Source organism: Carettochelys insculpta, chromosome 5, assembly GCF_033958435.1.
Source record: "Carettochelys insculpta isolate YL-2023 chromosome 5, ASM3395843v1, whole genome shotgun sequence".
NCBI classification, from domain to species: Eukaryota; Metazoa; Chordata; order Testudines; family Carettochelyidae; genus Carettochelys; species Carettochelys insculpta.
Window position 1 is genome coordinate 87511611 of NC_134141.1, and position 23429 is coordinate 87535039.

At 45.1% G+C, this 23429-nt stretch overlaps 1 protein-coding gene across 1 annotated transcript in view; it reads right to left on the reverse strand.

Moving 5' to 3' along the window:
* Positions 1-18593, reverse strand: part of LHFPL2 (LHFPL tetraspan subfamily member 2) — a 185193-nt gene extending 166600 nt beyond the window's left edge. The window contains exon 1 of the mRNA XM_074995456.1: positions 18432-18593. The gene's annotated coding sequence lies outside the window, so the exon portion shown is untranslated. The remainder of the gene's footprint in view (positions 1-18431) is intronic.
* Positions 18594-23429: the final 4836 nt, after the last annotated feature.

Here is a 23429-nt window from a genome sequence, read left to right on the forward strand (position 1 = left end):
TAATTGGGGATGCAGTTGTTTTAGAAGAAAATAAAGGGTGGAAGCCTCAGGGGATAAATGGCAATGAAACACAGACTTGCATCTCTGGGTTGCTAGTGCAAATCCAGCCTGAAAATTACTAACAACTAAACAGCTGCTAGTAAAATGAGCGTAGTTGTTACTGGGTAGCCTTCAGTGCACAAATATCCACATCACAGAAACCAGTAACATAACGGACATTCTTGTTGGTTGACTCAAGAGAGGCTAAGGAGACTGAACTATTCTTTCATTCCAAGAGCTATTCCTTTCACAGTCATGTTGATGGAAAAACAATGCTGCTTCTGTGCTCTTCCAGTTCTTTAGATAAACAGGGCTTCAGTTACCGGGGCTGCTAAATGAACACTTTTTATGAGTGTTAAATTAATACTAAATTGTATTTAACAGGTAATAAGAATTCATTATTTTGAGGTACATAAATTACACAGGTAATCCAACAAATACTCATGCCTCCCCTTCAAACACTGAAGCTGATCACTCATTCTCAAGATCAGGCTGACACTGACACTCTCCCCCGCCCCACCCCACACACACAAATTCAGGCCAGATGGGTCCATGTTGCCTAGAAAGAATTAAAAGGTGAAGCAGATTACCAGATAGCATTGTTTAAAAACACAAATAATACCATTTGGTTGTCCTTTTCTACAACATAAATCCCTACAGACTTTGTAATCAGGTCTGTACATTTCTATCTTCTATTGCATGATTCTTCAGAAAAGTGTTCCAAATATTAAAGGACCACACAGAGAAATGCCCATAAACACTTGTCATATCTGAAAGACAGAGTAATGAGTTAAGGTTGACATCATAACCTCAATGCAGCACATTCAGTAACTTTTAATCGCTTCATTTCTCAACCAGAGTTAAATTAATCCTACAGTTTTAATTTCATGGTGTATTTTTTACTATTTTTTTTTTTAATAATTCTGAGTGAAACTGGTGCTCCTATTTGTATTATAAAACTATCCAAGCTAGCACGAAGGAATGTAGTCACGTTTCTAAGATGTTTCAACTAGTTTGAGAAAGAAGTCTCATTGCTACATTGGGTAATAGCTGTAGAGACTACACAGTCTTTCAGATCACTGGAATCTTGTGATGGCCTCCCTGATTCCCTGGGATGCTGCCTGGGACTGGGGTATCTCTGACCCCCCCGACTCACGAGCCTGGGTTCCCTCTCAGCACTGCGCTGCTGTGATAGGCCCTAAACCACCCCCAGTCCTACACACCCACCAGCATTCACACAACCAGGGAAACACCAGCTGAAGCTGCATTCATGATTTTTTATGAACCAACAATAGAGAGGCTACTGCTGAGATAAGTCCCCAGCTGTCCAACTTGAGACCACAGAGTTGTAATGTCCTGTGCTTGTCAAAACTCCAAGTATCATGACTTTATTACTCAGTGCGCCTCTCCCTCAGTGTGGCGAGGAATACGCACAATATGCTTGTGTTAACCAGAGATCATCCCTGACATGTCAGTGAAAGGCATACTGAGTTAAATTAAAATAGAAAACAAGTTCATTAACTACAAGAGATCGATTTTAAATGATAATGGCTACGTCTACACGTGAAGCCTACATCGAAGTAGCCTATTTCGATGAATAACGTCTACACGTCCTCCAGGGCTGGCAACGTCGATGTTCAACATCGACGTTGCGCAGCACCACATCGAAATAGGCGCAGCGAGGGAACGTCCACACGCCACAGTAGCACACATCGAAATAAGGGTGCCAGGCACAGCTGCAGACAGGGTCACAGGGCGGACTCAACAGCCAGCCGCTCCCTTAAAGGGCCCCTCCCAGACACACTTGCACTAAACAGCACAAGATACACAGAGCCGACAACGAGTTGCAGACCCTGTGCATGCAGCATGAATCCCCCGCTGCAGCAGCAGCAGCCAGAAGCCCTGGGCTAAGGGCTGCTGCACACGGTGACCATAGAGCCCCGCACGGGCTGGAGAGACAGCGTCTCTCAACCCCACAGCTGATGGCTGCCATGGAGGACCCCACAATTTCGACGTTGCGGGACGCGGATCGTCTACACGGTCCCTACTTCGACGTTGAACGTCAAAGTAGGGCGCTATTCCGATCCCCTCATGAGGTTAGCGACTTCGACGTCTCGCCGCCTAACGTCGAAGTTAACTTCGAAATAGCGCCCGACGCGTGTAGCCGCGACAGGCGCTATTTCGAAGTTAGTGCCGCTACTTCGAAGTAGCGTGCACGTATAGACACAGCTAATAAGTGATAGCAAGCAGATCAAAGTGGATTAACTAGCAAATAAATAAAATGGCAAACTAAGCCTAAAATACTGAAAAGACTGGATATGAATTAGCAGTTTCTCATCCTGACTGATACCAGCAGGCTTGCAGAGTCTCAGGGCTCAGACTGCACTTGCTTTGCAGCTTGAATGCCCCACCCCTGTTCCAGGTCCTTTTTTTTTTTTTTCAGGGCTTCTCTCAGGTGTTCAGTTGTGGGGGAGTGAAGAGCCACCAAGGATGTCACTCTTGGGCTACGTCTACACTAGCCAAAAACTCGAAGTTTACTAATGAAGCACTGAAATAAATATTCAGCGCCTCATTAGTATGCGGGCTGCTGTGGCACTTTGAAATTGATGCGGCTCACCGCCGCGTGACTCGTCCCGACGGGGCTCCTTTTCAAATGGACCCCGCCTACTCTGAAGTCCCCTCATTCCTATGAGCAGATGGGCACTTCGAAGTAGCTGGGGTCCTTTTGAAAAGGAGCCCCGTGTGGACGAGTCGCGTCAATTTCAAAGTGCTGCGGCCGCCCTCATGCTAATGAGGCTCTGAATATGTTATTTCAGCACTTCATTAGTAAACTTTGAAATGGCCATTTGCGTGGCCATTTCGAAGTTTTTGGCTAGTGTAGACACAGCCTTGCACTATGTAGCTTTTTCATATGGTGGCAACCCTTTGTTTCAAATTTGGTTCCCAGATCAATATGTGGAAAAATAGAGGTAGCTAACATGCAGATCAGTGTCATGTGGTCTGGTCACATGCCCTTGCAACCTTGCTGAGTCACAGAAGCCATCACTCATAAGCTGTCTGGAACATTTGCAGAAACACTCAACAGGTGAGGGATGAGCTTCTTCTCTCATGCATCTGATGAAGCGGGTCTTTGCCCTGGAAAGCTTATGCTCCGAAATATGTTAATCTACAAGGCACCCCAGGACTTCTTGTTGTTTTTGAAGATACAGACTAAGTTGGCTACCTCTCCAACACTTAAGACCTATTGTTTTCCCTGACGGCCCATTATCTTGAACAGGCCTTACCAACCAGCTATTTATACTGCAAGCATCTTTTCTAGTGGGTGTCACCTAGGCATAACTATATTTAAAAGACTGATTCATAGTCAATATTCGTAACTTTAGATACACAAATGAAACGTGCACACAAATAAGATCATACTCAACAAATCACAGCTTTTCCAAGAACACGTCACATGGCACATCTGATATAAAATGGATAATAATTATGGCATAATCAGAACATAATATTTACTAAGATGAATATGGGGGTGTGACATCACACTTGTAAAATGCAACCATTGTACAGGAAGACAAAACAAACCAAAAGTGAAAAATGGTGGAGAATGGAATACAATACATAAGCAATGTAGTCAAGATGACTGGAACAAATATTGATGATTGGAACAATATTACTGTTCGTTCTTAATAATCAGGAATGGGGTGTAGGGGGCAGGTACAGACATTTCTTGCCATCAGAGCCAACCATGGGACAGACCTGGGCAAAAGCCTCAGGCTCTATATTTTGAGAGCCCCTGTACCAGCAGCAGTGAACAACTCAGATCTAGCTCATCCAGCTCCACCCCATTGGCTCCCAGTGCTGCTCAGGGAGGGGGAAGAAGAGGCAGGGTGGGACAGGACAACCTTGGGGTTAGAAGAAGAGGTGGAGAAGGGGGCAGGGCTTGGGGCAGATGGAGAGGTGTGCCAGACCTGCATACCCGTAGGGATTGCTCTGCTTGCCACTGCTCAATTTTTCTTTTCAGCCTTTCCATTTAAAGAGGGGATGCTGGGCCCTGTGTTCTGGCTGTTTTGCCCAAAACCACTATAAAGCTAGTTGAACCAGCACATTGAGAATTGTCTTGCCAAGCAAAAACCACACATGGAGTAAAGCAACCAAAGCCTGCTTCTCTCCATCCAGTTCCTGCTCAGGGCGTGTTTGCGGGAGGAAAACGTGCATGGCTAGAACATCCTTGTGCTCTAGCGCAGCGTTTCCCCACTAGTGTGCCCTCAGGAATGAACGGGTTTGCCCTGCGATTTTGTAAAAGTCACTTGTGAGGAGAAAAAAAAAAACTCATTTATTTTAAATTTGTGTCACAATCAAGTTGCACTTAGTGCTATTGTTCTTTGAATATACATGTGTGAGACAGGCATTACACATACTACACTCATATGACCTTGCCACTCACAGGGTAACCATATTTTCTTATTAACCATTAGGTTACAGTAGTGAATTCTGAACTGAGAACCCAAAAATGGACAAATATTTGAGGAATATGTGGCATCTCCACATTTACTTTTAGCGATGAAGTTAAACATGACATTGAAAAAGTCCAAGTGGTATGGCAACACTCCCATGAGAGTTTTTGGGAATTTGGATTTCCATTCACAAGTAAATCATCTTGGCCTCTATGACAATGTCTTATCTGTGGGGAGAAGCTTTCAAACCATGCAGTGGTTTGTTAAAATGGCACCTTGCAACCAAACTTCTGTCTCTTGCCAAGAAGGGCAAATATTTTTTGAGCCTTTGATGGATCAAAATGAAAAACAAGTGCAAACGATAAAAAGCTGTGTTACAGTCTCTGATAAATCACTGAAAGCAAACTGCAGGTTGAACCTCTGTAGTCCAGCACGCTGGGGACCTGACTGGTGCTGAACAAGAGAATTTGTTGGACTATAGATGGTCAATATTGTTTAGCAGCATTACCAACACTTCCACTGCTTACTAGGCTCTCAGAAGACATTTAAGGGTAAATTACACCTAAATAACAGCACAGAACACTGACAGCCAGGACTGGTGGCTATCAACAAACTGTATGGGACCACGGAAACTTGGCCACATCCCTGATAAGTGGTCATCCTGCTCAATAAAATCATGCCAGATTAGAGATGTTGCCGCATGACAGAGTGACAAACTAGAGAGGTTCAACCTGTACTTGGTTGCTGAGCTTGTAGCAGAAGACTAACAGCATAGTTCTCTCACATTTGTATGAGCTGAGAGAGGAGTTAAAAAATTTTTAATTCTGGAGGATTCTGCAAACATGGACTTGCTAGTTGATGTGGCATGGTATGCAAAACTTGTCTGCTACGCCAACATATTCTGCCACCTCAATGAACTGAACATGAAAATGCCAGTAGAAATGAAAATCTTCTCTCCTGTGTTTAGACTACATGGCCAAGGGAACACTCTGATGTGAAAAAGTAGCAAAAAGCACAATAAAAATGTTCCTCCCAGAAAAAGAGCAAACCCTACTGGTTACATTTCAGTCAGCGAGCATTTAAAAAGTCTGAAGAAAAAATCAGTTAACATTTTCTTTCAGCCTATATAAAAGATTTTGACTGATTTCTTCTGAAACGGAAAGTGCTAAGAAGCTTCCAATAACGGCTCAAGAGCAACTTGCTGAATTAAGGATGGACCACACTCTTAAAATTAAGTTTGTCAACATGCCTTTGGATTCCGTCTGCTTGACTGTGGCAGACCAGCACATAGCAATTTCAGACAGTGCTATTTGCATTTTGTTGCCATTTTCAACAATGAACTCATGGAAGTTAAATTAGATTCAAGCCTAACTTACATCAAAAACAAATAGAGTCTCTAAGATTGGTGAAGCAAGAGCTCTGAGGTATACTGTCAGCGTTTCCTGTTAAAATTTAATGACACTGTAAATTAATGTGTAACAGCAAATCACTGCACTGAGGATAGCCATAAAAATGTTACTGAAAGATAAAATTCACCAAAAAACATACAGAACAGTATACACTTCTCTGTTGAACATAAAATTATAATTAAATTACAGTGTTGAATTTGGCCTACAGACTATGCTGAGATCATAAAAGTGAGAACAGTACTTAAATGTTCTAGTTATATACCTAAAAGAAAACCCCCAAGTCTGGCTTAAAATATGCATTCAAAATCAAGTATGCCCTGTTAGTCTCAACGTACTACGAGTTGCCACATTTGAAACACGTTGAAAATCCCGTTTCAGTAAATTCAGTTTTTCAGACAAGAATTTTCTGCTAAATATTAAATTATTCCAAGACCTTTCTGTGCTCATTGAAGGCAGGTGTTATTAGATTGAGTTAATTTAAGATTATGGATTACCCTGCCTGCTGCTGAAAGAAATTAGTTTGCTCAGAGGGAGACATCTTACACAAGAGCCATACTGCGATGGACCTTGAAGGAAATTAGGCAGCCTCAATAGACATTATTCATAAAAGCCATACTAACTTATTACATATGAAGTGCATCACATGCATTATATTTCATGGCATATAAAGAGCCATCTTCTGAAATTTTGCACCCAAGTATTGCCCTTCATTAAACCTCAGACCTTTAACAGATTTTACAAGAAAAAAACGTTATCCATCTGACAGGACCACAAAAGCACAGCTATTATTTCTCTGTTTGTGATGTGTTTTTCTTTGCTAACTTCCGTCCTCAAATTGTTATTTTGCATAGCCTGTATCAAAGGGACTTTCATGCGTTAACAGGCAAAGTATAAAAAACAAAGATTCTCTTTGGTGCAGTGCCATCCAGAAAGAAGAATTGCAAACTATGTTACCAGACCACATGCAATTCAGCAAATTTGATAGTATCAGATTGCAGGGAGGGGAGAGGAGGGTAGGAATGGAGAAGTCTTTTAAAAACACTCGATATTTTTATGTTCCTCTTAGAATTGATCCCTACTAATAGCAATTCATTGACCTATGTAAAATGAGCTAGCTCTAGAGAGAACAAACATTATAAAACTACAATTGCAAAAATGGCACTAGTTGTCATCCCTATCAGCAGTTTCTGGAGAAGGATCAAATAATTAGCCTCCCACCTCAGATCTGATCGTTATAGAACAGGTTTAGAAGCTGAGGCAGTGTCTGGTCGACCAAACTTGCGGAGCATCCAGATTGCAAAGTGCGTTCTGTCAACAGTAAGTGAACAGAATGGAGAGCTTTTGTCGACAGCCATACGCCGCTCAGCACGAGGAAGAACGCTGCTGTTGACAGAGATCTGCCAACAAAATGTGGGTCTAGGTATTTTGGGGGGGGGCCTTCTGTCAACAGAAAAGACCTCTGGGATGCCACATATGTGCCCCGGTGGACCCCAGTCCACAGCAATCAGCACTCTATAGTTCCTGCCTCCAGTCCTCCTTAAAGCCGCAGGGAGCCCAGGAAATCCTCTGGAAGGAAGGTGAGAGCATGCGAGCAGCAAAGCCACAGGGTGCTCAGTGCAACGCGCTCCCAGTCGCACCCAGACATGATGGCAGAGACCCCTCCCAAAACCTCTGGGAACCTCACAGGAGCAGCCTTAGGGCTCCCTGGACCCACCAGGGCTAGAAGAGGTGAGGCCTCTCCTGATGCAGCCCAAAGATCGAGGCCCTTCTGGATCTCTGGGGCAGGGAGACTACCCTCCAAGACCCCCAGGCCAGATGCCATAATGCAGAAATCTACAGCTGCATGGCCACCGCCCTGGCTGAATGGGGCCACCGCAGCTGCACCCTTCAACAGGCGCAGGCCAAAGTCAAGGAGTCACAGAAGGGGAATGGGCAGGCCCAGGATACTGTGGGACACTCGGGGCAGGACCACCCTCCTGTCCCTACTATAAGGAGCTACACCACATCTGGGGTGGGGGGAGATGCCTCAGCCCTGAGCCTCAACATGGGGCTCAGCCCCCCCCACCCCCCCCAGCACAGCAGGAGCCCGAGGAGGAGCAAGCAGCAGAGGCTGAACCCCACAGGAGCCAGACTCTGAGGCCAGCAGCCTCATCCTGATGCTGGATCCAATCCCCAGCACAGGCCAGGCCACATCCCAGGCATCCTCCCACCTGGACTCAGCAGACAGCCCCAGGGCATAGGTGGCATCTTACTGCCAGGCTCCCAAGAGGCCAGATTAGCCTGAGGTCCCATGGCTGAAAGCACACTAGCCACAAGGGCACTGGCCTGACCCCAGACACAGCAAGGAGTGAAGCACCCACCACACTGGCCCTGGAATGTGGTTAGCAGAGCCATCAGCTATAACCAGGTCTGCAATCACTTACAGACCAGAGATCCAACTGACGGAGCCATTAACACCTTTGCCTTGCCCCCCCCCGCCGTTGAATTTATAAATGTTGTCATGCATAAGGGACTCAGCTCCCAGACTGAAAGGAAATAAATAAGTATGGTGCGGGAGTAAGAAAGAGAAAGAACCATTAGAGCCTCTGGCACTGTGGGTGGAGGGGGTCACACAGAGCCCCGGAACAGTGAGCAGTTATAGCAAACTCTTTCATATCCTCCTCTGAAACCCCCCGACCCATGCATCTGACGAAGCAGGTCTTTGCCCACGACAGTTTATGCTCCAAATTATCTGTTAGTCTGTAAGGCGCCACAGGACTTCTTGTTGTCGTTCATATCCGGCATTCTATCATCTACAACTCTCAAATAACCAGCATTTTAGCCACAAGTAAATTTTAGGTACGTTTTCCATAAGTACAGCACAGACCATATAAGTTTATAGTGTACAATAGTACTGTTGTTAGTAAATAAAGTACTCTGCAGATATTTTTGTTTGTTTCTTAATATCTAATCTTGTTTTTCTTTAGTCCTATGCATTGCTAGGTATACCTCTCTGTTATCCAGAACATTCAACTATTCGTCAACCTCCTGGTCACAGGACTACTGGACATGAAAGCATTTACTGTAATAAGTTGCTCTTTACTCTTCCTACAGTGGGACACTTAACTATGGGATGCAGACGCAATCAGTGCGGTAGACAGAAGGAGAGCAGAGTGAAGGTGACACTCACTACCTCTCCAAAGCCCATCTTCTACTCGGAAAAAAATGAGAGGATACCAGCCATACACCCAACCTTACAAACTGGAAGAATTAAAGGTAATTTTGAGTGGAGAGAGAAAGGAGAGACACACACAGCCCCCAACATGAGACACATGGCTGGTGACCAAAGGGAATAGGGCACACAGAATCACAGAGCTGGAAGGGACCTCAGGAGGTCATCTAGTCCAGCCCCCTGCTTCAAGCAGGATCGACCCCCACTAAGTCATCCCAGGCAGGACCTTGTCCAGCCAGGACTTAAAAACCTCAAGGGATGGAGAATCCACCACCTCTGAGGGCAACGCATTCCAATGCTTCACCATCCTCCTGGTGAAGTAGTTTTTCCTAATATCTCACCTACACCTCTCCCTCTTCAACTTCAGACCATTACTCTTTGTTATGCCATCTGACACCAGAGAACAGTTTCTCACCCTCCTTTTTAGAGCTCCCCTTCAGGAAGTTGAAGGCTGCTATTAAATCACCTCTAAGCCCAAATCCCTCAGCCTATTCTCATAGGTCTTGTGCTCCAGACCCTTAATCATTTTTGTTGCCCTTTGCTGAACCTGCTCCAGCAAATCCACATCCTTTTTATACCGGGGGGCCCAAAACTGGACACAATATTCCAGATGTGGCCTCACCAGTGCCGAATAAAGAGGAATAACTACTTTTCTAGATCTGCTCAAAATGCTCTTCCTAATGCACCCCAGTATGCCGTTAGCTTTCTTGGCTACAAGGGCACACTGTTTACTCATATCCAGCCTTTCATCCACCATAACCCCTAGGTCCCTTTCCATCGTACTGCTGCTGAGCCAGTCGGTCCCCAGCCTGTAACAATGTTTGGGATTCTTCTGCCCCAGGTGCAGGACTCTACGCTTCTCCTTATTGAACAGCATCAGATTTATTTTGGCCCAGTCCTCCAATTTATCCAGGTCACTCTGGATTCTCTCTCTACCCTCCTACGTAACTACCTCTCCCTCTAATTTTGTGTCATCCACAAACTTGCTGAGGGTGCAACCCAGTCCCTCATCCAGGTCATTAATAAAGATGTTGAATAACACCGGCCCCAGAAATGAGCCTTACGGCACTCCTCTTGAAGCAGACTGCCATCCAGATATTGACCCACTGACCCGCTGGGCCTGACCATCAAGCCAGCTTTCTATCCCTCTTATAGTCCAAGGATCCAATCCATATTTCCTTAACTTATGGACAAGAATGTTGTGGGAGACCGTATCAAAAGCCTTGCTGAAGTCAAGGTATATCACATCCACTGACTTCCCTATGTCCACAGAGCTTGTTACCTTATCATAGAAGCTAATCAGATTGGTCAGGCAGGACTTGCCCCTGGTGAATCCATGTTGGCTACTTTTGATCACTTTCCCCTCTCCAAGTGCTCCAAAACGGATTCCTTGAGGATTCCCTCCATTATTTTCCCAGGGATTGAGGTAAGGCTGACAGGTCTATGGTTCCCTGGATTGTCCTCCTTTCCTTTTTTAAAGATGAGCACTACGTTTGCCTTCTTCCAGTCATCTGGTATCTCCCCTGATCTCCAAGAGTCTTCAAGGATAATGGCCAAAGGTTCAGCAATGACCTCTGCCAATTCCCTTAGTACCCCGGAGTGCATTAAATCCAGACCCATGGACTTGTGCACATCTAGTTTTTCTAGATAGCTCAGAACTTGTTCCTTCCCCACAGATGGCTGCCCTCCACCTTCCCATACCACATTGTCTAGGCCCACCATGTGGAAGTTGACTTTGTCTGTGAAGACCGAGGCAAAAAGAGCATTGAGTACTTCAGCTTTTCCTGCATTATCAGTCACTAGGTTACCTCCCTCAGTGCCCCCGGCATGAAGGAGTGTGAGGGCGGGGTGCGGGAGCAGATGTATATAACCAGATGTATATAAGAAAAAAAGGGGATGGAAGGGTGGTACACTGAGACAAATGGAGGAATACAAGGAGCCCCTCATGTGCGGAATGTGCTCAGCCTAAACACACACTTGTGCATCCAGTTCTGATGCTCACAGTTCAAGAAGGCATAAACAGGTGAGCAGTCAGAGAAGAGCCACAAGAGCGATTAACGATTAGAAAATATGCCTTGTAATGACAGAGACTCACGGAGCTCAGTCTATCCAGCTTAAACAGAAGATAAAAGGATGACTTCATACAGTCTGCAAGTACCTACATGAGAAATATGGAATAATGGGTTTTTCAATCCAGCAGATAACAGTATAGTGTGACCCAACAGCTGGAAGCTACAGCTAAGCAAACTCAGACTGGAGAGAAGGGTATATTTTTAACAGTCGGTGTAATTAGCCACTGGAACAACATACCCAGGGCTGTGTTGGATTCTCCATCACTGAAGTGAAAGATGGATTTTTTTCTAAAAAGATCTGCTCTAGACATGATTTCGGGGAAGTTCTCTTCTCAGGGCTAATCAGCAAGTCAGACCAGATGATCAAAAACCAGTGCCGTCTGGTCCTGGAATCCATGAAGCAACACAATTTATGACCTCTAGTAGGCAAATCATAAGTGTACTCCTGAGAGAAAAGCTATGGAAATTACAAATCTCTTTTTCCTTCCTTTACTTGATGAGGCGTGGATGCCCAGTTTCCTCAGCAACTCTTAATGATATTACTAATACCTTAAACAGCAGGGAATGCAACTTTTTACTATGCTCTCAGCATTAAGACTGCTGCTGCTGCAGAATATCCTACATAAAACTCTGAACTCTGGTATGGAACTTAAACCGCCTTTAAAGTATCAGTAGTTCAACTTTCAATCCTACTGAAATTCTGTAAAATTGTACAGGGTGTTTATTTTAGAACCAAAACTGGCGGTTTTCTCTCTCTTTTAAAAAGGAAAGATATTACGCCTATTGTTAAAGAGCTAATTTTCCATATTGCAGCCCTGTCCCCTGCTGCTTGATTTGAGGCAGGGGCTTGGCTTGCTCTAGTTATCCTTGCAGCTGAGTTAGGCAGTGTTCCAGCTTATTTATAATTAATGATGTTTATTATGGTAATGCCTAGAGACCAATCAAAACTGGAGTCTCATTGTGCAAGATACTGTACAAACACAAGAGCGGTCGTTAGTCCATGTCCCAAGGAAACTAAAATCTAAGCTGGGGTCTGGAAGAAGCAGCCAGGGGCCAAATAAATGTGAAAAGCAAATTAAAAAACCCATCCTCACTGAGATGACCCCTGACCGAGACACCTCACTCCCCTCACACTCCAGCCCCGCTGACAGGAAAGTGAAGGGGGAACCAAGGTCCAGCACTTTCCCCAGCCAAGACTAACTGTTTCGGAGGCCGCATGTGTGTATGTGTGTGGGTGGGTGTGTGTGTGTTCGTGTTCAGTGTGCAGGAGGGGGCTGCCAGAGAGCAGGCATGAGATCTGCATGGGAGGGGCCACAGGAGAGAGGTGGGGTAGGGAGTCTGGATGGGAGTGGGGACACGGAAGCAGGCTAGGGGTGGAAGGCTCTGGGTGGGAGGGGGGCACAGGAGCAGGCTGGGGGGGGCACTTAGCTGGCACATCTCCCTCACTGCTCCCAATCACCACCCTCAGCAGCTCTGACTGGCTGCAGTTCTGGTCAGAGGGGTGGGTGGATCCTCTGGGCGGTGCTGCACTGCCATTCCCCCAGCCAGGCAGAGTCTGTGGATCAGACCCTGTCCTGGCTTGCTTACTCTAGCTCCACACACCCCACCCTGCAATGGGCTGGATACTGGAGAGTGGAGCCCTGAGTTTTGGGGGACAGATCTAGGCAAACCCTGGGCCAGATCCGGACTGCTGACTAGGGCATCCCCACCCCCTTTCGCGGTGGTCAAAACAAAATGCAGGGGAAAGAGATACAACATAGGAGAGCTATTGATGTGAGGGCAGCAAATATTGTGTTAGTTCCATGACTGTGGACTGAGATAGGATGGGGATTAAAAAAAGCATTAGCTAAATGCAAAGACCAGAAAAGGGGGATCAAACCGGATGAAAGGAGGGAGCGGAGGATGGTATGAAGGGCTAGTGTGGAATGAATCTGAGATCAAGAGACTTGTAGGATTGCAGGGATTTGTGGAAACAGCAAACACTGAGTGCAGCACCAAGAAAATCCAATAAAAACTGTAGAGATATGATCCGTGTCCTTCAGTCCACCTAGTCTCTGATTAGTTCTTCCAGACAGGTTCTTTCCCAGATGCCATATGTTTGGGGAGAGGGAAAGCATAACACGGTTCCTTCATAGGGATGAGGGGGTTATCTCCCCTGCATAGTTCCGAATCCAGAGGACACTGGATGCCGGGAATGGAGCTAGTGTTTGGCCCAGGAGCTGCCACTGGTACAAGTCCCACTCTTCACCCTCATCAGCAGTAGCTCTCTATTCCCACATCAGACAGCTATACAGTACTTGACTGTCAGCCTAATTTTAAAATAATGTCGTACTTGCACAAGTTATAATGGTGATGAGAACCACTCTCATCAGGTGCCATAGCTGATGCCACACTATCACAACAATTTTTGGTTACTGATAAGCATATACTAGAACAACATTATTACTGTCTTCAACATGCTAAATCAATATAAAGAAAATCAAGCACCAGGATTACTTCTATAATCTGTTCTGTTTACTGACAAGAAGAACCCACAGCTAAATTGAAATAAGTTACGAAAAACCATCTCATGCAAAAACAAGCAACATCTGCACACGACTCCTTACTTTGGTCACCAGTGAGGTTTGAAACTATGACCAGTATTAAAAGCATGAACTGATACTGTTTGAACTAAAGAAGAACACTAGCTTATAGTTAGCTGGGACTGGAAGAAGAGCTCAGGATAAACTTGAAAGCCTGTCTCTCTCATCAACAGGAGATAGTCCAATTAAAAAACATTACCTCACCCACCACCTTTGCTCTATGTGCATCAGCAACTAGAGATGACCAAATACTCATCCTTTTATAAGTTAGTAGTAGTAGTAGTAAAGGTACAGTTTGAACAGTGGGACAGCTATGCCCCCTCAACTCTCTCTCCTGGATTGTCTCTTATAATGCTTTGCTAGTGACAAGGAGCAATCCCCTCCACGCACTGTTAATCACTTAACACAACAACATGCGGAGCAGCTAGTTTGCAGGAATGCTCCCAGAACCACTCATAAAACCCCCAGAAAAAGGCACCAGCCAAATCTCCCTGAGCTCTCAACCTTGCACCTCAGGAATATGCTCTTTTACTGCTCAGACCTGAACAGATCACCAGATGCTTCAGACAAACTCACTGGCAAAGAAAAACAATAAGAAGTTTATTGACTGCAAGACAGATTTTAAGAGATTATGAGTGATAGGCAAAAAATCAGAGTTGTTATCACACTAAAATGTAAACACACAGTCTAAATGCACATCCCTATTAGACTAGGCAACATCTAGATGAAGCTGTTTTTCTTTCCACAACCCTCATATACAGCAGTCCTTAATACACAGGTTTGTCCCTTCAACCTGGGCCCGTCCCCTCTGGAGTCTTCAGTCTTCTTCTCACTGACCTTACTGCTTTCAGCAAAAGTGCTCGGCAGGAGAAAGGCCAAGCATAGGCCTTCTGTGTTCTGTTTTATACCCAGTCCCAACGTGCCTGGAGGACACAAGTCCAGACATGTCTGGTGAGCCCTGCTGAGATCCAGATCAAGTTGAGTAATTCCTCTGCCCCAGTGTGTCCTTATGCAGGTGAGTCATTGAATTGCAGATCCCTTGCAGGACAATGGCTGGTGAGGTCTGTTCAGCACCCACCAGGGTGTCTGTTACCTTCCTTGTCACCGGCTCTGGAAATCCAGTATCTGGGAGCCTCCCAAACACAAAGCATATTTCAGCGACAAGCATACAACACATTCTCATTACTTAACATGTGTTAATGATATGCAATGTTAGAGAAATGACTTAACAGATCCTAATCTTTTCTTATACCACTTGGTGTGTCTTATATGCAATATCACAATTCTATATAAATGAAAGATAAGGGGCTACAGGATGCTCCCTTAAAGTATAGAATGTGAACAATGGTACTATAATAGCACTTAGAAGCTTCAGTTGAGACTAAGTTCATCGATATAGTGAAAAAAGTCCCTGCCCCAAAGAGATTACAATCTAAACTGATAAGCCAGAAACCAAATGAGAGAAGATAAGTAAGTTCAGATACATATTTTCCCCACCACTGTTCAGTAATAAGAGGACACATTTTTAGACATCCAACAATGGCCAAAAGAAACAGTTTTGGATGAGTTCCTTTCCCCACAATCTTGAATCTCCAGGCTAATGTTCATCACTTTATAATGAGAACACTCACAAACTTAGCTGAGTAGTAATACCACCAAAGCTGCAACCCTTTCATCTGAGAGATCCTTTGTGTATTAAGACAATTCCATCCTCTTCAAAAAGTTTCTTTTTAAAGTGTTAGCATTGCCTTTGTTACTAAAAGCCCCCAAACTCCACAAGCCCAACTGAAATCAGTTCAGCAGCATATTAACATGTTTAAACTGGCATTTAGCACCTAGTTCTGGGTTTGTTTTTTGAAAGAGTGATGAATAGACTTTCTTCCCACACAGCACATGATGTTCTATATATCAGAGATTCTCCAGATGTTACAACCTCTGGGGCCACAGTCCTGGACAATCAACACCCTGCGGGCTCCGATTTGCATGATTCTTAGATTGCAAGGCCTGAAGGCATCATTGTGGTCATCTAGCCTGATCTCTTGTATGAAACAGATCAAAGAAATTCACCAAAATAATTCCTAGAACATATTTAAAAAGCAACCCGTCTTGATTTAAAGAAGGTCAGCAACAGACAGAGACACATTGCAACCTGGTGCATTGCCACTTACTTATATTTGGCCTGGTTGGCCTTCTGTCATCTCTACAGAGGGGCAGTGGCACCAAACCTGAGCAGTGTTGATCCCTCATGCACCAGGTCACCAAACCTGGAGTGGGGAGCCCAGCTCAGCCCAGACCCACTGAACCAGAGCTGCAGTAGCAACTACTGGAAGGTACTTGTGCAGTAGGTTCTGCAACTACCCCATACTTTCCCAGGGCAGGACCCAACCCACACCTAAGGCATCCTGTTTTACACCAATGTGTCTCACACAATAAAAATAAAACTACTGAAAACAAAATGGTTAATAAGTGAGAAGAGTTTATTCCCTCAAGACAGCTGCCTTTTAAAAGAATGCATGGTCCTGTAGAAATAATAAATATTTAAGTAACAGCCTCTACAGTACTGTAGTATACAAAACAAAGGCTAATTTAACAGTATTATTGACTTTTATGTTAAAAGCCCACAATGCAAAACAAAGACAGCTCCTGACACAGACTTTTCACTGAACTAACAGTAAGGCACTTAATAAATCATAACTTCTTAAACACAGGACAAAGGTAATTTCCAATGACACCATGCCATAATTCAAAAAAGGGTCGAAGAAGTTGCTATTTTCCCTCATCTTCATCCCCAACGTAAGACTTACCACCACAGAAGACGTGTAAATGAATGCATGTAGTTGCATCTGAATGTTAGAGGAGTATAAATACTGTCTCATGGTTTATTTTACACTTGTAAGTTAGTAAGACAGTTTTTATAGCACTTCACACATGTGCTATGTTAATAACTTTTTCCTGGATGACACTAAAGTAACAAATACACTTTCTACTGCTATTTATGTTTTAATTCATTTCCTCCTGCTCCCCTGCATCAACTTCCTACTGCTTAAAAGCAGTCATGTAGCACTTTAAAGACTAACAAAATAATTTATTAGGCGATGAGCTTTCCTGGGACAGACCCACTTCTGTCCCAGGAAAGCTCATCACCTAATGAATTATTTTGTTAGTCTTTAAAGTGCTACTTGACTGCTTTTTTGTTTTGATAGAATACAGGTGCACACGGCTATCTCTCTGTTCCTATTGCGTAGTTACCAAAGCCTAGAAAGCAGAGGGGGAGATATTGGAGATGAGGATGAAAGTGAGCTTTGAAAGGAAATACAATCTCTGCTTTCTAAACACGACCTGGGAAAGAAGTGTGGCCACAAATGAGTGCCCAAAGCAAAAGCGGAATCCTGATAATAGGCATCATTATCAACATACAATTCAGCATCGAAGTCTGGTTTTACTCAGGGCTCCTCTGTCAAGTTCGCAATGTGTTGCTCTGGAACAGGAAAGCATGTATGTGAAATTCTAATCAGTGACTGGTGAGTATTTAACACAACAGAACACACGAGAAATCCAGGAAAGGCCTGGGGAGTGTGAGCGGGGATAAGCCTTCTTGTTGTTTTTTCAACTACCTCATTTCTCCATCACCCCCATCAAAACTTCACTCGTTTTCATCACTTTCATTAAATCTATTCACTGACCTAATTGTATTTCTGGGATGCTGTTAGACAATGGATTTTCACTGTTCCTAAACTAATAAATACTGCAATACAAAACAAAGAGACACATGTTTTTCAGTTAATCCAATGAATTAATTTGTAACAATGCACATGATTCAACACTCCACACACATTAAAAATTCATCCAAACCACCTTCTGAACTGTGATTTTTCTTTAATCACAGGACTACTCCCACGGTAGAGGATTAAGAAAAACAGCTTGCAGATGTTTTGTTGGTGGCCTGTCCAAAACCCCAACTACGTCCATCTACAACTTCTCGCATAGCGTTGCTTGTGCATCTATCTACTAAACGCACAACAGCTCCTCCCGGAGAGGCGGGTTACGATTGCACAAAGCGCTTCCATTCTCCCTCAGAAGAGTATGTCCTGTCCTGTCCTGTCCTGCATTCGGGGCTCCTTCCTAGTAACCCAGCCAAAAGGACCACAGGGGCAAACAATGTACTCCGGGTCACTCTGCACGCCCTGAGGAGGAACACGGCAGGCAGCAGACTAAGAAAGCGAGTGGTGGATTTCTCTGCAGGGGAGGAGAACCGCTCCACCGCCGAGTCCCTCCAGCCGGCGAGCGGAGGCACCGCGGACTCGCCGCGCTTACCCCTCGCCCCCCTCCCCGCCGTACAACAAAGCAGCCTGCAGCCGCGGCGCTGGGGGAGCGGCTCGCCCCGGCCGGGCTGCAGCGGGGGGGGGGCAGTTACCCCGTGGCCCCCGGTTTGCGAGCGGATTTGTGCTCGCCCGTCCCATCCCCGCCGCCCGAGGCTGCAGCCAGCGGGGCCCGAGCTAGCGGATCGCTGAGGCCCGCGGTGCTTCCCCGCCCGGCTGCGGCACAGCCCGGCACCGGCGAGCCCCGAACGCCCACCCCGGCTGCGTCCGTGCTGCCGCCGGCGCGCCCCCCCCCCAGGCTCGCTCGCAATGAATGGGAACGGTCCCAATTGTTTCCCAACTTACCCGCCCGCCCCGTGCACTGCAGCGCCGCCGCCGCCGCTCGCGGGCTGGGCTGGGCTGGCCCCGCCGGGACCCCGGGCCGGGCTCCCCGCCCCCCACGCGCGCCCGGAGCAGCCGCTACGGACAGGGCGGGCAGCTCAGCGCGGAGCCCGCGGCTTCCCTGGCCGGGCGGGCGGGAGAGAGGAGGCGCTGCCCGGCCCGGGACCGGCCACTCCCTCTGACGTCCCCCGCTCCGCCAGCGCCTCCCCCGGCCACATTCCAGCGCCTCCCGCGGGGGGCACGGCCCGGGGGGAGGAGGGTTTGTGGGGTGACTGTGGGACGAGGCGTCCTGGCGTGGGGCAGGAGGGGCTCGAGCTGGGAGGGTGTAAGGTGCGGGGGGCAGAGTGGGGTGTCCCGAGGTGGGGGGTATAAGCTGCGGGGGGCAGAATGGGGTGTCCCGAGGTGGGGGGGGTGTAAGGTGCGGGAGGCAGAATGGGGGTGTCCCGAGGTGGGGGGGGTGTAAGGTGCGGGGGGTATAAGGTGCGGGAGGCAGAATGGGGTGTCCCAAAGCGGCAGGTGGTGGGCGGAAAAGCCCTGATTCTGGGTGCAACGGAGGGTGACGAGGACATGGGGTGGGGGTGTCCCCGGGTAACGGGAGCCGGTCGTGCCCTGGGGCGGAGTGGGGGGCTCCCGGAAGCGGCAGAGGAAATGCAGACTCCTTGGAAGGAGCGGAGAGACGGGGCGGGGTGCCCCAGAGAAGCCGAAGCGGAGCCCCGGGGATCGCAGCACCGCGCGGGGAAGAGCGAGGCTGACGGTCCCTGAGGGGTCGCACGTGGAGCAATGGAAAAGGCCGCGCGCCGCGGGGTTTGGCGGCTCCCAGGCGCAGCCTCACCCGCACCGAGCTCGCCGGCCGTGGCTGCTTTAGTCCTTAGGAAGCCACCTGTGGAGAGGAAACGTCCCCCGCTGCAGCTGGCGCTTCCCCCAGAGCTGTCTGGAGGAACTGTCTGAAAAAGTCATCCAGGGTGAAGGCTGGGGCAAGTAGTGGTCTTCATAGTTTCAGGACCATCCTGATATTAAGGGCTTTGTCGTATACAGGCCATTAATTAAACATGCTCAATTTAATGTTGCATCTGATGAAGCCGGTCTTTGCCCACCAAAGCTAATGCTCCAAAATATCTGTTAGTCTATGAGGTACCACAAGACTTCTTGTTCTCCATGCTCCCTTTCACACACTTGCCATCTAACAGACTAAGAGCCTTTGATACTTGCTATGTAGTCACCCTAATTCAGGTTAATACCCGCATGCTGGAAGAAGCATAACATTTGTATCACTCTAAAATAGTTAATGAATAGCACAGCATATGATTATTGTGCCCATAACAATGGCAGCAACATATGGAACATAATTTAATGTAACCCAGATTTTATAGTAAATTTTCTTGTGCAGTTTCTGTATGTCTACTGGGGAAACTGACAAATATGATCCTGCAATGGGGCATATTACAATATATCTCAAATGACTTGATCTTTGTGATGTAGCCTCTTATGAACCTAAGACTATTCGACACTCTTAAAGGTGGGAAACAGAGGTTGAGTCCGTGCTTGACAGTAACCCCATAAAGTAATTTAGATACAAGATACAATTTTACAGTATCTTAATCTTTTCATTTTAGAGTTTTCTGTGAGTGACAGGTAGGAGCCAAATTCTCCTTTGTCTTACACCATGTGTAGTCATTTACACCAGTGCAATACCATTCTGATTTGACAGTATTTTACACCTATTTTGCAAATTACAACACTGGGCACAAAGCAGAATAAAGCCCTACCACACTTCTCACCACAGTCTGTGTCCTAGATTTTCAAAGCTGTTTAAGCACCTACTTCTAGGAGTTAGGTTCTTCAGCACCCCTAAGAATATTGGGGTGAGAGGCATCAGTCCCTTGTTCATTGTGCCCTATTTTCCTGCTACATCAAGAATGCAGTAAACTATGGTTCACTTTTACCAATGAAGAATCTACATGAATGTATATTTCAGCTACCAACAACAGCTGAAATAGGCAGTAGCTCTTTCTAAAGCAAATAAGCACATGTCCTTACAACATTTTACTTCATTTGTGCAACCTTTTTCTTCTCAGGAAAGGAGACGGATATAGGAATAGCCCCCGACACTGCATACAATGCTACTAGTTCAAATTCAGCACAAATCAAAAGGGCTTGATAGGCGTTCTGGACAATATGAAAGGTACTGAGGCTATTAATCCAGTTATAAGCAGAAAGGTGGGTATGTCACACAACACACCTCAAAACTGGCATCAGTTAACAGACTTGTTGGCAGTTGCAAGAGCTGGACCAACATCTAAATCAGAAAAATCTCTCATCCCAGAGACACAGCCTTTAGAGTTGAGGTGCCATGCCATGTTCTCTCTAATTTTTTCCATCCATGGGTGGAATACTTTTTGTTACTTGGGCCAAGACTTGTGGATGTGCACCACTGTGCTGCCAGCTGTGGGTGGCTGTGGATGCTCTACATCTGCACTGGGTGGCTCCCCACATGCTCTGCTTAGAGGGAACACTGATGCCATGCATATGTGGAGAGGTTTGCCTTGCTTTAGCAGGTAATCTGTCCTGGTCCCTTCAATAAACAGAGGTTTCAGTTTTCAGAGCTATCAGTCTGTTTCCTTTCATTCCTACTAAATTCACCTACAGAAAAAAAAAAGTCCTGAATTACATGTTTACTCCCTGATCTTGTAAGTGGGACTGGTGCAGGGCAGACACCCCCGTGCTTCCAACACAACTCCACTGATGTCTATGGGACTGCCTGTGAACATGTGATCCATCTGTGTGGCTCCAACTGCAGATTCCAGGCCTTATTTGTAACTAGTAACTTTAAAACCCCACACCTGGACAATATGTTCTTAAGTGACAGGGGGCTAGAGGGGGGAAGGAGAAGAAAGGGAGGAAGCAGAACATGGAAACTAGAAAAACACACACAGGTGTGCACACTTCCTGAAAACAAGCAGAAGCTTTAATGTCACTATTTATTATCCAGACTTTCATCTACGAATTATGTGTGTTTCTCTTTGATTCTCAACAAATTATAAATAAAAATATTCTAAAAAAAATTTATTTTTATACTGAAGAGATTTAGTTTGTTCCCATTAAGGACTCAAACAGATCTTTCTACCGCTGCAAAATAATTTTCTTTATAAAGCTGAACTCCCTGTGACCTCACAGAAAGTAACTACCTAAGTTGCAATGGAAGACAATTCAATAGGCCTGTCCAAAAATAAACATTTGTTTAAAGTGCATTTTAGTTATGGAGACTTCAGATAAATGAAGGGATGGGGAATTACCACAATTTTACTTATTTACAGTACAAAAAAAAGACTACTGAAAATTGCTAACCTTGAAAGGCTTTATGTTTTCTTGCATTCCATCCTCTGAATTTGTGGTGCATCAGACTCCAGGCTAGTACTGGTTTAGGTAATCATTTGTCACGAGGCATCTAGGGAGATTATGCCATTTCTAGAGGATAAGAATGCATTAGAACCTTGGTGTAATATCCATAAGGCAAGTAAAATACAGTTTATGTAAAACTGGAAAATAAAAACGGTAGCATTAAAAACAGTAGCATTAAGTTTTCTTATATGACGTTTTCTATGATATATATTTTCCCCACATTTGTACTAAAAATTCCCAAATAATAGTAAGTGACACTCTTCATTTAATAAAGGTAATTAATAATGATTGTAATTAAAGGACAATGAAACAAGAATATGTTCATTGTATGAACAGTGACTTACAGGAAATGGAATTGAGAATAGAACAATGAGATTTTTCACATAAATAATTTTTATGCATTTATTTTATTCTTTTCTATTTTAGAGACCAGTCTCTAGCTCCATCAATTATGTTTGTGTTAGGTCTGTTGGATGGGACAGACAATCCTCTCTGGATTCCTATGATTAAATATTTGATATCATATGCAAATTAAAAGATCAGCTAAGGTACTGAATGCCTTCTACAAGGCACTCAGCACTTCCATTCACATTCACATCAGTGGGAGTTAAGGGCCCTCCACACTTCTCAGAATTGTGTTATTACTTTCCTAAAATACAATTTCAAATGAGTTCCACCAGATGAGATACAAAACACTGCCAGGATATTTATAGTAAAAGAAACAGCAGGGAAAGAGCTAATTCTGAAATTTAAAATGTCATTGTAGGAATAAGTAAGATAAAGCAAGCTGGTGTATTAGAAAATTTAGAAATAGATTTATGTGAGAATAACACACTTTATTTTAACATTTTCTACTTTACTTACATGTCACCTCTCCCTCCCCCCATTCTATTCCATTCTGAGGATATTCACAATTTATTAAGGGAGAAATATTCCCCTTTAAGAGCCTAGTCCAAAGCCAATTGCAGATAAAGGGAGTCATCCCAGTCACTTAAATGGACTTTGGCTCAGGCCCCAATATTGCAACATATAAGGAGACAAATCCTCTACTCAAGCAAACACTCCCTTTTCATATGACTAATCTCAGTGGGCTTAATTCAGATGAAGTCTCTAAATAGGAGCACAGAAAAGTCAGCTAGAAGAGGGAGCTATAAATGACATGGCTTTGATTAGGTTTTCTGACAGATTCATTGATTCAAATGGTGCTGTCTGTGCACAGAAAAGTTACTTGTGTAAGCAAAGGTTGCTGAACTGGGCCCCAGGTTAGCATACTTATATTATATACAACAGCATTTAGTATTTACTTGATATTTTCAAAACAGAGTGCAAATAATATTTAAATTATGTGGTGACATTTATCTTTTTGATGCATTCACTGGAACAGCTTTTGTCTGGGGTGAGGATGACCTTTGGCAAAATAACAAACTTCTCAACTGAGCCAACAGAATGCCAGGTAGTGCTAAATTTTAAATATATTTTATTAGTAAAAGTTAAGAATGGATACCTGAGCTTCTTGAATAGCACTTGCTTTACTGCAACGCTTGTGAGAACTATATCCAGGCT